The following is a 10,263-nucleotide window of genomic DNA, read 5'->3' as shown; positions in this document are numbered from 1 at the left end:
AAGGTGGAAACCAAACAATAAATCATATGCACAAAACCTCCTAAAAATAAGGGTTCAACATGTGCAGAGTTCATTCATATCACTATGGCCTACACCCGCATGCACGTGTCTTCAGTAAATCACTAGAACTGGGAGGAACAAAGATCTACTTTGAAGCTAGAAATGTTAAAAAAGTATCATGATATAATAATAAATTTTATTTATATAGCGCCAACATATTCCGCAGCGCTGTACAATTTGTAGGGTTCAAATACAGACAGAAAGATACATTACAAAGTAATAGTCATTTCAGACAATGGGACTGAGGGCCCTGCTCGCAAGAGCTTACAATCTATGAGGTAGAGGGGGTGACACAAGAGGTAGCAGGGGCGGCATTGCTTATGCAGAGGTCAGACACTTTTGTAATAGAGGTGACTGTCATTACACAAACATAAGACTTTATGAGCCGTCACTAGTCCTGTCCTTTAACATGTGGATAAGATAATCCTTTAATAGTCCCACAGTGGGAAAACTTCAGTATGTTACAGCAGCCTAGTAATACAGATACAGGATAATACACAGTAATATATTACAGACGTAGACACACATATGCTGAGAAGAGAAGATGTACTAGGAGTCCATAGCAGCTAAGGAACAGAAGGAGACTTCATAATCATAATCATTAGTTTTCTATGCGGAGAGCTCTTCGTTTGGCCTGATGTAGATTATACAGCCTGGTCGTGGTTGGAAGGAAGGACCTGCGATAGCTCCTTCTCACACTTGGGGTGAAGCAGACGGTCACTTACAGTGCTGCTAAGTGCCATCAATGTCCCATACATGGGGTGAGATTTGTTCTCCCACATGGGGGTCACCACAGACAGTATCCTTCTGTCACCCACCACCTGTACTGGGTCCAGGGGGCTCCCCAGAACAGAGTTGGCCCTTCTGATCAGCCTGTCAAGTCTAATACTGTCCCTGGTTGATATACTGCTCCCCCAGCAGGCCACACTGAAAAAGATGGAGCTTGGACCTATAAAGTTAGCCTGAAATAGCATCATATCATGTGGGGAAATGTGGGAGCGGGGACAGAGGAGGGTTAAATTTTGGGGATTCTAATTATAGTACAGAAGGGTTTACCTTAGAAATTGTGATAGGCTTGTCTGAAAAGATGTGTCTTTAGTTTGCGTTTGAAACTGTAGAAATTGTGAGTTAATCTGATTGTCCGGGGTAGAGCATTCCAGAGAAGTGGTGCAGCTTGGGAGAAGTCTTGTATACGAGTGTGGGAGGTTCTGATAATAGAGGATGTAAGTGTTAAGTCATTGAGTGAATGGAGAACACGGGTTGGGCGCAGGGGTGAACCTGGGCTTTCTGCCGCCTGAAGCGGCGTCAGAAAGCCGCCCCCCCCTCCCCCGAGGAGGGGCGGAGCTGAAGGTGCGGGGTCGCAAGAAAGGGGTGGGGCAGAGCGGAAGGAGGCGGGGTCGAGCGGAAAGCGGGCGTGGCGGAGCGAGCGGCGTTCACAGGCAGAGAGCAGGCAGGGAGAGGACCTGCTCTCTGCCTGAGTGTGAGGGGCAGCCGCTGGAGCAGCACTGCGTCCAGCAGGGCTGCCCCAATACACCGCTCGCTTCCCGTGTCGGGCTGCAGACACGGTGACGCTAAGCCAGTCCAGGACAGCTTGTCCTGGACTGGCTTAGGTCAGCAAAAATGCCGCCCTTCCGAGGCCCTGGCATAGCGCCGCCTGAAGCGGTTGCCTCATGGGAGGTGTGGCGCTGGTTGGGCGGTAGACAGAGATGAGGGAGGAAATGTAGGGAGGTGCGGCATTATGGAGAGCCTTGTGGATGAGAGTAATAACTTTATATTTTATTCTATAATGAATAGGCAGCCAATGTAGTGACTGGCACAGACCGTATAAAATGTAGCGATTGCACACCATGAAAAGCAAGTGAACCCCTACCTAAACTGAAACATTTAAATACACACTTACTCCAATTCACACTAAAGCGGAAGTGGAACAAAACAAACTTAAATTTAATCTCGCTCTACCCATTTCAGCCATACTCTCACCCAATATCACAATATCATCCATATATCCCATAACTTTTATAGACTTACCGCCACTTCCATTCACAAACAAACCTCTCATCACTTTTTCTTTCCTAATCATGCTCCTCAACACCTCAATCGCGCAAACAAACAAAACAGGGGACATAGGACATCCCTGTTTTACACCAGAATGAACACTCAATTTCTCACTGAGATTACCATTTACTAAAAACTCACTCGTCACACACCCGTACAACGTTTGTACAACATTCACAAATTTCAAAAGAAAACCCATTTTACCGAAAACATAAACTCATGCAAAACCCTATCAAATGCTTTCTCAAAATCAACAGATAATACTATACATTTTCTCTTACGCCCCAATCACCAATCAAATCCCCAAATAAAACAAATCAGTCATACTCCTTCCAGGGACCGCACACACTTGGTCTTCTCCAATCTCCTTCTCAATCACACCACGTATTCTATTTGCAAGCCCTTTACTGAGTACTTTATAGTCAGCGTTCAGTAACGTAATCGGCCTCCAATTTGTCAAATCACGGCCCCATTTAATGAAGAAGTTTTTAATTTCACGCTTCACCCAATCCCACCATGATAACACACTCATAACGCTCATCTTCTCCTCTTCCACGTCACTTACAATCTAGAAAACCCATCCATAATCCTTGCATCCTCTAATGTCACATTCAGCTTCCAAACACCCCTTCTATACAACAAACACTCATTCACACCAACAGTCACATTCATATGGATATGATCCGAAAAGCCAACAGAAATTTGAGAAAATGTAAGACACTTAACTTTTGGAGAAACAAAAAACCGGTCAATTTGAGAAGAAATCCCAATCCCTATCTGCATAATATGTAGTGGGTGGTGGCTTCCCCAATTTTTCTGCTGCATCTTAAAAACAAAAATCAGAAATCAAGGAATTCAATTTCCTGCTACTGGCATCCATATTGGCGCCTTTGGCAGCACAATTAAAGTCGCCCAACAGAACCATGGGTACTCTACCTTCAAGAAAAAGAGGTAATTGAGCAAATAAAGATAATCTTTGCTCTTTTTTGAAGAAGCATATAACACAATGAATCTAATCTCTCTACCCACAAGATCCTATCCTACTAATATTATAAATCTTGCAAAAACGGCTGAACAGATTTGAATGAAATTTGGCACATAGATTGTAACCTCGATTAAAACATAGGCTACTTTTTATCCTGGTAAATGACATGGCTTCAAGACTGTTATGAATTTATGTTCACATACTATATTAAGCAGCTCTAGGCAGCTGTTTATCTCAGATTCTGATAAAGCCAGGTCTGTTATCTCTCTGTGTAAACACTCAGATAACCCTCATTGAATTCTATACACGCATCTGTGTATTATCTGATCTGCTCCAGGCAGTGCTGAGACACTGGATGGGAAAACACCTTTAATCCAAATTGGCAGTTTGCTACTTTTAAACATGCCGGGAAAAAGAAAATCTAATTTGTTGCAAAATTCTAAAACAACGAGAGCTATGAAGGTAGCCAGGAGTCACAGAGCTCTCCTCAAGCGGAGCTGATAGGGATCATCGGCGCCAACAACACGTTCATCATATGGTGTCCCAGCGAGCTGCTGAGATGACGGAACAATCACGGGCACAGCGCGATGAATGAGTTCAGTGGCATGTCAGCTCAACAGCTGCCGAAACGCCGGAGCAGGCGGATCATCGATGCCAACAACACGCTCATTATATGTATTCCCAGCGAGCTGCTGAGATGCCGGAACAATCATGGGCACAGCGTAAGGAACAAGTTCATCAGCAGGACAGCTTAAGAGCTGCCGAAACGCCGGAGCAGGCGGATCATGGATGCCAACAACACACTCATTATGTGGAGTCCCAGCGAGCTGCTGAGATTCCAGAACAATCACAGGCACGGTGTGAGGAACAAGTTCATCAGCAGGACAGCTTAAGAGCTGCCGAAACGCCGGAGCAGGCAAACCATCGATGGCAGCAATTTGCTGAATGTAGGTGGATCATCAATGCCAACAACACGCAGACGAAGTCGCGGGCAGAGAGACACACACAAACAACATACAAAATACAGGAGTGCAAAACTGGGAAATTCTTTTAGGGCCACTACACAAACAAAAAATGAAATATACCCGTGTGAAGCCGTGTCCTCCTGCTAGTAAACAATAAGGAATCTGCCTTTTTCAACAACTACCGTATATACTTGAGTATAAGCTGACCCGAATATAAGCCGAGGCCCCTATGCCGAGGGGGGGAAATGCAGCAGCTACTGGAAAATTTCAAAAATTAAAATGGTCGGAGTTTTTGGGTGCAGTAGATGCTGGGAAAGGAGAGGGGGTGTTTTGGTTGTCTGTCTGCCCCTTCCCTGAGCTTGAGGACTGTTTTTTTTTCCCTCCACTTGGAATTCAGTCTGGCTGAATATAGGGGATCTGCAGTGCTCCTATTAACCCCTTCCCGACGCAACAGGGGCACTGCAGATCCCTATATTCAGTAGACCGGGCACTTTCAGACACAGGGAAACCTAATATGTATACGTGTCACAGTAATGTTCTACATTTGTATGTATTCTAGGGAAATAGATTCTAAAGATTCTATACATTGATATTGTGGCTGGTCATAGACACCCCCCCTTAAAAAAAATATATATATAATTTTTTTTGCTGACTCGAGTATAAGCCGTGGGGAGCTTTTTCAGCACAAAAACTGTGCTGAATTAATTCGGCTTATACTCGAGTATATACACGAAACGAAAATCCCACCCATTCACCAATACCCCAACCCCATCATTTTTCTTTAACTGGGAGCCTGACCACGCAGAGTCCCCATATGGCCATTCTGACTCGGGTATGGACTCACCAATACCACATTCTTGCAAACATATCACTTTAGCCCCAGTATTTTTAAGCGACTCTAAACCAGCTGCTCTCCTGGTGTGTGCACCTATCTGACGCACATTTAAAGAAATAATATTGGTGCCAAATCTTTATCAACAGTTCTATCTGAACTAAGACTTGTCTCCAACTCTTTCCATTTGGCATAGTTAGACAAGTGGTTGCAAGATATTTCGTGGCAGTACAAGGACCCCATACCACGGACATGTTTCCAGTCTTTAAATTCATTTGTGCTTGAGAAAATTGATTTAGTATATCGGTCAAATAACGTACAACAAAAACAAAAGTTGGTGTCTCTAATAACGGAGTCAATTAACCAATTGTGCAAAATCCGCCTCAGAATCCGTCTGCAAAAAAGGCTCCCATTCATTTCAATAAAAAAAAAAAGACGTTTATTTTTCATAAATTAACTTTTATTTGAATTATTTTATTGTCTATTACTCAACTTTATACCATCAATATATTCGAAAAATGAATTTTGCATCTACATCTTGAGAGTTGTTATGCTCAGAAAAAAAAAGTTGCAAATAATGGATGGCATCCGTCATACGTCCGTTATCCATAGACATTAATGTTAAAAAGAATGGCGGCATAACATAAGTCTGTAATTTTCAATAGACCGAAAAGTCCCGCAGCGGTGTTATTATGTCCACTAAAATAACAGACTTGTGACGGATTTGGTGAAAACGGACACTAATGAACAACAGATGAAATAGCGGAGGTATCTTACACTTGTACAATGAAACTCAGTGGTTTTATGTCAGAATTATTGCAGATAAAAAAGAAACATATATTACACAGTCCAGACATATTAATGTGACCACCAACTACTTCTGACGTCAACGTTAAATAACCAATGGCAGAAGGCACGTGTCATCAGCCATCTGGGTGCGCTCATCATTGTAGAAGGCACGATGGATCAACACAAGTATGCATCAATCCTTGCGGACCATGTTCACCCCTACATGCGAATTGTATTTCCTCAGGATGATGGCATCTACCAGCCGGACAATGCGACGTGTCATAAAGCTCGCAATATACGTGCGTGGTTCAAGAAGCACAGGATGAGTTTACCGTACTCCTTTGGCCAGCAAATTCCCCGGACTTGAACCCAATTGAGAATCTGTGGGACCACCTCGATCGGGTTGTTCGCGCCATGGATGCTCAACTGCGTCACCTAGCGTAGCTGGCCACGGCACTGGAGTCGGCATGGCTCAGCATCCCAGTGACCATCATCACAACATCCCCTCTCTTCCTGCACGTCTCGCCGCGGTCCGCTCTGCCAAAGGGGGTTATTCTGGATTCTGACAGGTGGTCACATTAATGTATATGTGCTGCATAATGCCTGCTATGAATGCCTCCTTTTTCTCATATAGATATTAGCAATAGGTCCAGTAGTTGGAAGTCGATTGATCACTTGGCTACAACAACAATGGCGTTTGGCCATCCTTTTAGTAACTTGAGGAGCAGTACATATGGTATTTAAAAACATGCAGTTCCAATAAAAACCAGCAGAGGGAAGGCTTTGTCTATAAATGGTATGCGGCCATTCCTTATGGCTGGAGTATTATCTATGTGTATTGATTCATACACTCAGCTGTCCAGTCCTCTCGCCGACGTCCTCCTGTTTTATAGATACGTTTTATCAATATAAAGCATATATGTGACTCCACACGGTGCCTCAGCCAGAGCCACTTTGGCCTGGGAACACACTGATGTGCCCGATAAAGCAAGAGAGATGGGTTAAAAGCTTCCTCATTAGACCAAGCGCTTGATGTTTATAGTGTCATTTCCTAGCAATATACCGTACCAGCAGCATCAGTGTATGTCATAATAATCGCTGCACGTATTTGTTGCCAAACATTCCCAGGGTTTCTCAACAGACAAAATCTGTTACATCCGTTAAGATAATTTATCACTTTATTGGAGAATTGCTACTCTGTCAAATGTCTAATAGGACTCGAATTGTGCTTACACTGTTGTCAGTCAAGTCAATGAAGCAATTATGTCATTGTGAACAATGGCAGTGTATGACTTGAAATTTGCAGACAATGGAAAAACACTGGAAACAGCAGCCTGTCTGTAAATGGCGCTCAGATATTACATTTCCATCTACTTTAATAGGGATAAGCTAAAATACATCACAGTCATTATTCCCTATTAGTTTATAATTAGTGCAGATGAAAATAGAGACTCCCAGCTATGCTGCTTGTAAATCCTCCAGGGATTAGCAATGTAAGCATTACCCCATTCATGTGTATCTGCGGGATTTGTACTGCTCGTATTCCTGACTCATCTGCATCCTCAGGGGATCAGGGCTGTAGTGAATGTGATCAGAGAGGGGCGATGGTATTTAGACTCTCAGTATATATCACTTGGGACTTGTGCCTAATGGCATTCAATCACTATGCTTACCGTCAGTGGCGTAACAAGGAATGGCGGGGCCCCGTGGCGAACTTTTGACATGGCCCCCTCCCACCTGCCTGACCCGGATGCCTAAGACCACGACCGACCCCTCCTCCCCCACACATTCCTGCGTGCTCTATTATACCCCATAGTGGCTCCGGCACACAGTATTATGTCTCATAGTGGCCCCTGCACACAGTATTATGCCTCATAGTGGCCCCTGGACACAGTATTATGTCCCTTAGTGGCCTCTGCACGCACTATTATGTCCCACTGTGGACACCCATGAACAATTATTATATTCTGGGGTCTGAAAAGACCCCAGAGTATAATAATTGTCCATGGGTGTATAATGGGGAGTATAATAATTGGAGACCAAGGGGTGATACAAACATAAAAAACACTGTCACTTACCAACCCTGGCTCTGCTGCAGTCCTCGGTGGTGTCGGCCATCTTCAATGACGTCAGGACGTCACATGACCTGGGACGCAGGTCCCAGTCATGTGACGTTAGATACGTCACACAACTAGGCCGAAGCCTGTCTGGAGCACAGAGAGGTAACTAACTCTGTTTTTTATGCTCCCTTACCTCTCCCGGGCCTCCAGTCATTATGCTCGGGGGTCTGAAAAGACCCCCGAGTATAATAAGAGTGTTTGTGGAGCCCTCGGCATCACTTACCGATCCTGGCCACTGCTAGGATCGGTAAGTAAATAGGGCCTGTTACCGGCTGGAGTAACTCCTACTGGTAACAGCCTATTAAAAAAAAAAATAAAATAAAACACAGGGCCCTGTGGCAGCCACTACCCCTGCTACACTGGTAGTTATGCCACTGCTTACCATTCATTGCTCTCACTACTAAGTCCTGAGATGATGTGACTTTTCATACAATGAAATTTGCCTTACTCATAGCAAATTGAAGGAGGAATGATGCATATAGGCAAGTTGCGATGGTGCGCTGTTTCGATTATCCTGATTTAAAGCTTGGAACGAACAAGGATATTATTGGTAACTGGAACAATATTTTGTGATTATTGACAATTGGAACTATATTATGAGAACAGGAAATAAACTATTTGGACATTAAATTCAGGTGACATTGCCATAGGTGTAGCAAATGCAGTACATGGCCGTGCAGTCTGCCTTTACAAACATTTATCAAACAACGGATCGTTCTAATGAAATCCGGCATGGTACTGTAGTGGGATGCTGCTTTTGGAATAAATGGGCTTCTGAAATGTCTTCCCTCCTAGATATTCCACAATCAACTGTGAATTTAAAAGTGTAAGTGTTTGGGAAGCACAGCGACTCCGTATAAAGTTACAGAGCAGGGACACTATTTAGTGGGACGGTCCTAGATTTTGGAGGCTGATCTGCCATCTCAGATGGGGTGTGGTATGTCCCAGCTTCAACTTTTTCTATGTCTTCTGGACACAGATTGAGTTGAGTACAATGGTGAAGCAGAGAGCACTCAGCTCCTTATTTCATCACTCATCCCTGTCATAGCCAATGGCATCCCGGACACAGGCAAGTGATGTCACAGGTACAATGTAGATGATGGCTCATAATACTGTGTGGGGACCACAAAGGGGTCACATTATACTTTGAAGAGCCACAAGAGGGACCATGTATAGTGTTGAGGCCACAAGATGAGTATTACTTTGGGTGGGGGCCACAAGGGAGATTATATTGTGTTGGGTTCACAAGGAAGCATGATATGGTATGGGGCACTAAGGGGACCACTAAAGGGGCATTATATTATATGGGGCACAAAGAGACTGGGTGGAATTAGGCAAGGTCAAAAGCGGAATGGGCAGTGTTATAGTGTATATATATATATATCATTTGAAATGATATCTCATCTGTATTTATACTTGAAACAAATTTAGTGTGATGCTAGTGCTAAGGCAAATAGGAGCTTTCTATCACAGCCAAGGTACTTTACACACATCTATACATGTCAGTACATCTCTGTTTATGTCCTGCATGATCCTGGCGTTGGTTCTGAGTGAGAGATAGACAGATTCTTCTTTACTTATTGTGCACTGTATGACAGCTAGTCTCCACTCTTCAGCCAGGGAAAGCTGCCAACTACAGATATAGGCTGCACAGTGGAAAAGTGCATTATAATATGGAATACAAGCAGAAATAATGCTATTCCCCTTGTATACACACTGTACTATTGATTTATGCACAGCTTGTTTAAAGGTTACACTTTTTCAGAAAAAAATATTACATTTGCTATATTTAGAGCCATGTATAGCTCCCCCTTCATATCGTCAGCAATATTAAGTGGAGGACCCATATCCCACCTTAAGCTTAGAGCCCATGTTGCAGAAACGCTGCATTTTTTTGTTGCAGATTTTTTTTACAGATTGTTTTTTAGTCAAAGTCAGGAGTGGTTTTACCTGAAGGGAAATCTCTGCTTCCTTTATATTTTCCATTCTCCCTCAAGCCACCCCTGATTTTGACTCAAAAATTGCAGCAAAATGTGCAACAAAAACCGCTGCATTTTCCCAATATAGGGCTTCGGCCTTTCATAACCATATTTAAATTTGTAGAAAATTAAAAGTTAAATATTTTTGCAAATATAAGTAATTAAACATTTTGCAGAGTCTTAAAGATGTTCTCTAACCATCTTAGCAGTGATAGTCTTTTGTCTTGATCAGTTGTCAGTGAATGTAACGATGAATGCAGGCACTTTCTATGGTCAGGAAATGCTAAATATTATGTTACAATATTCATGGCATATAGGGTTAATTTCTAGAGATGAGCGAACAGTAAAATGTTCAAGATTCGATATTTGTTTCGAGTAGCCCCTCAATATTCGACTACTCAAATTGAATATCGAACCCTATTATAGTCTATGGGGGCAAAATTCTCATTTCAGGGGTAGGCAACTTTCGATCAAATTA

Source organism: Leptodactylus fuscus, chromosome 11 (genome assembly GCF_031893055.1).
Source record: "Leptodactylus fuscus isolate aLepFus1 chromosome 11, aLepFus1.hap2, whole genome shotgun sequence".
Taxonomy (NCBI): Eukaryota; Metazoa; Chordata; class Amphibia; order Anura; family Leptodactylidae; genus Leptodactylus; species Leptodactylus fuscus.
Note: the sequence above shows the minus strand (reverse complement) of the source record.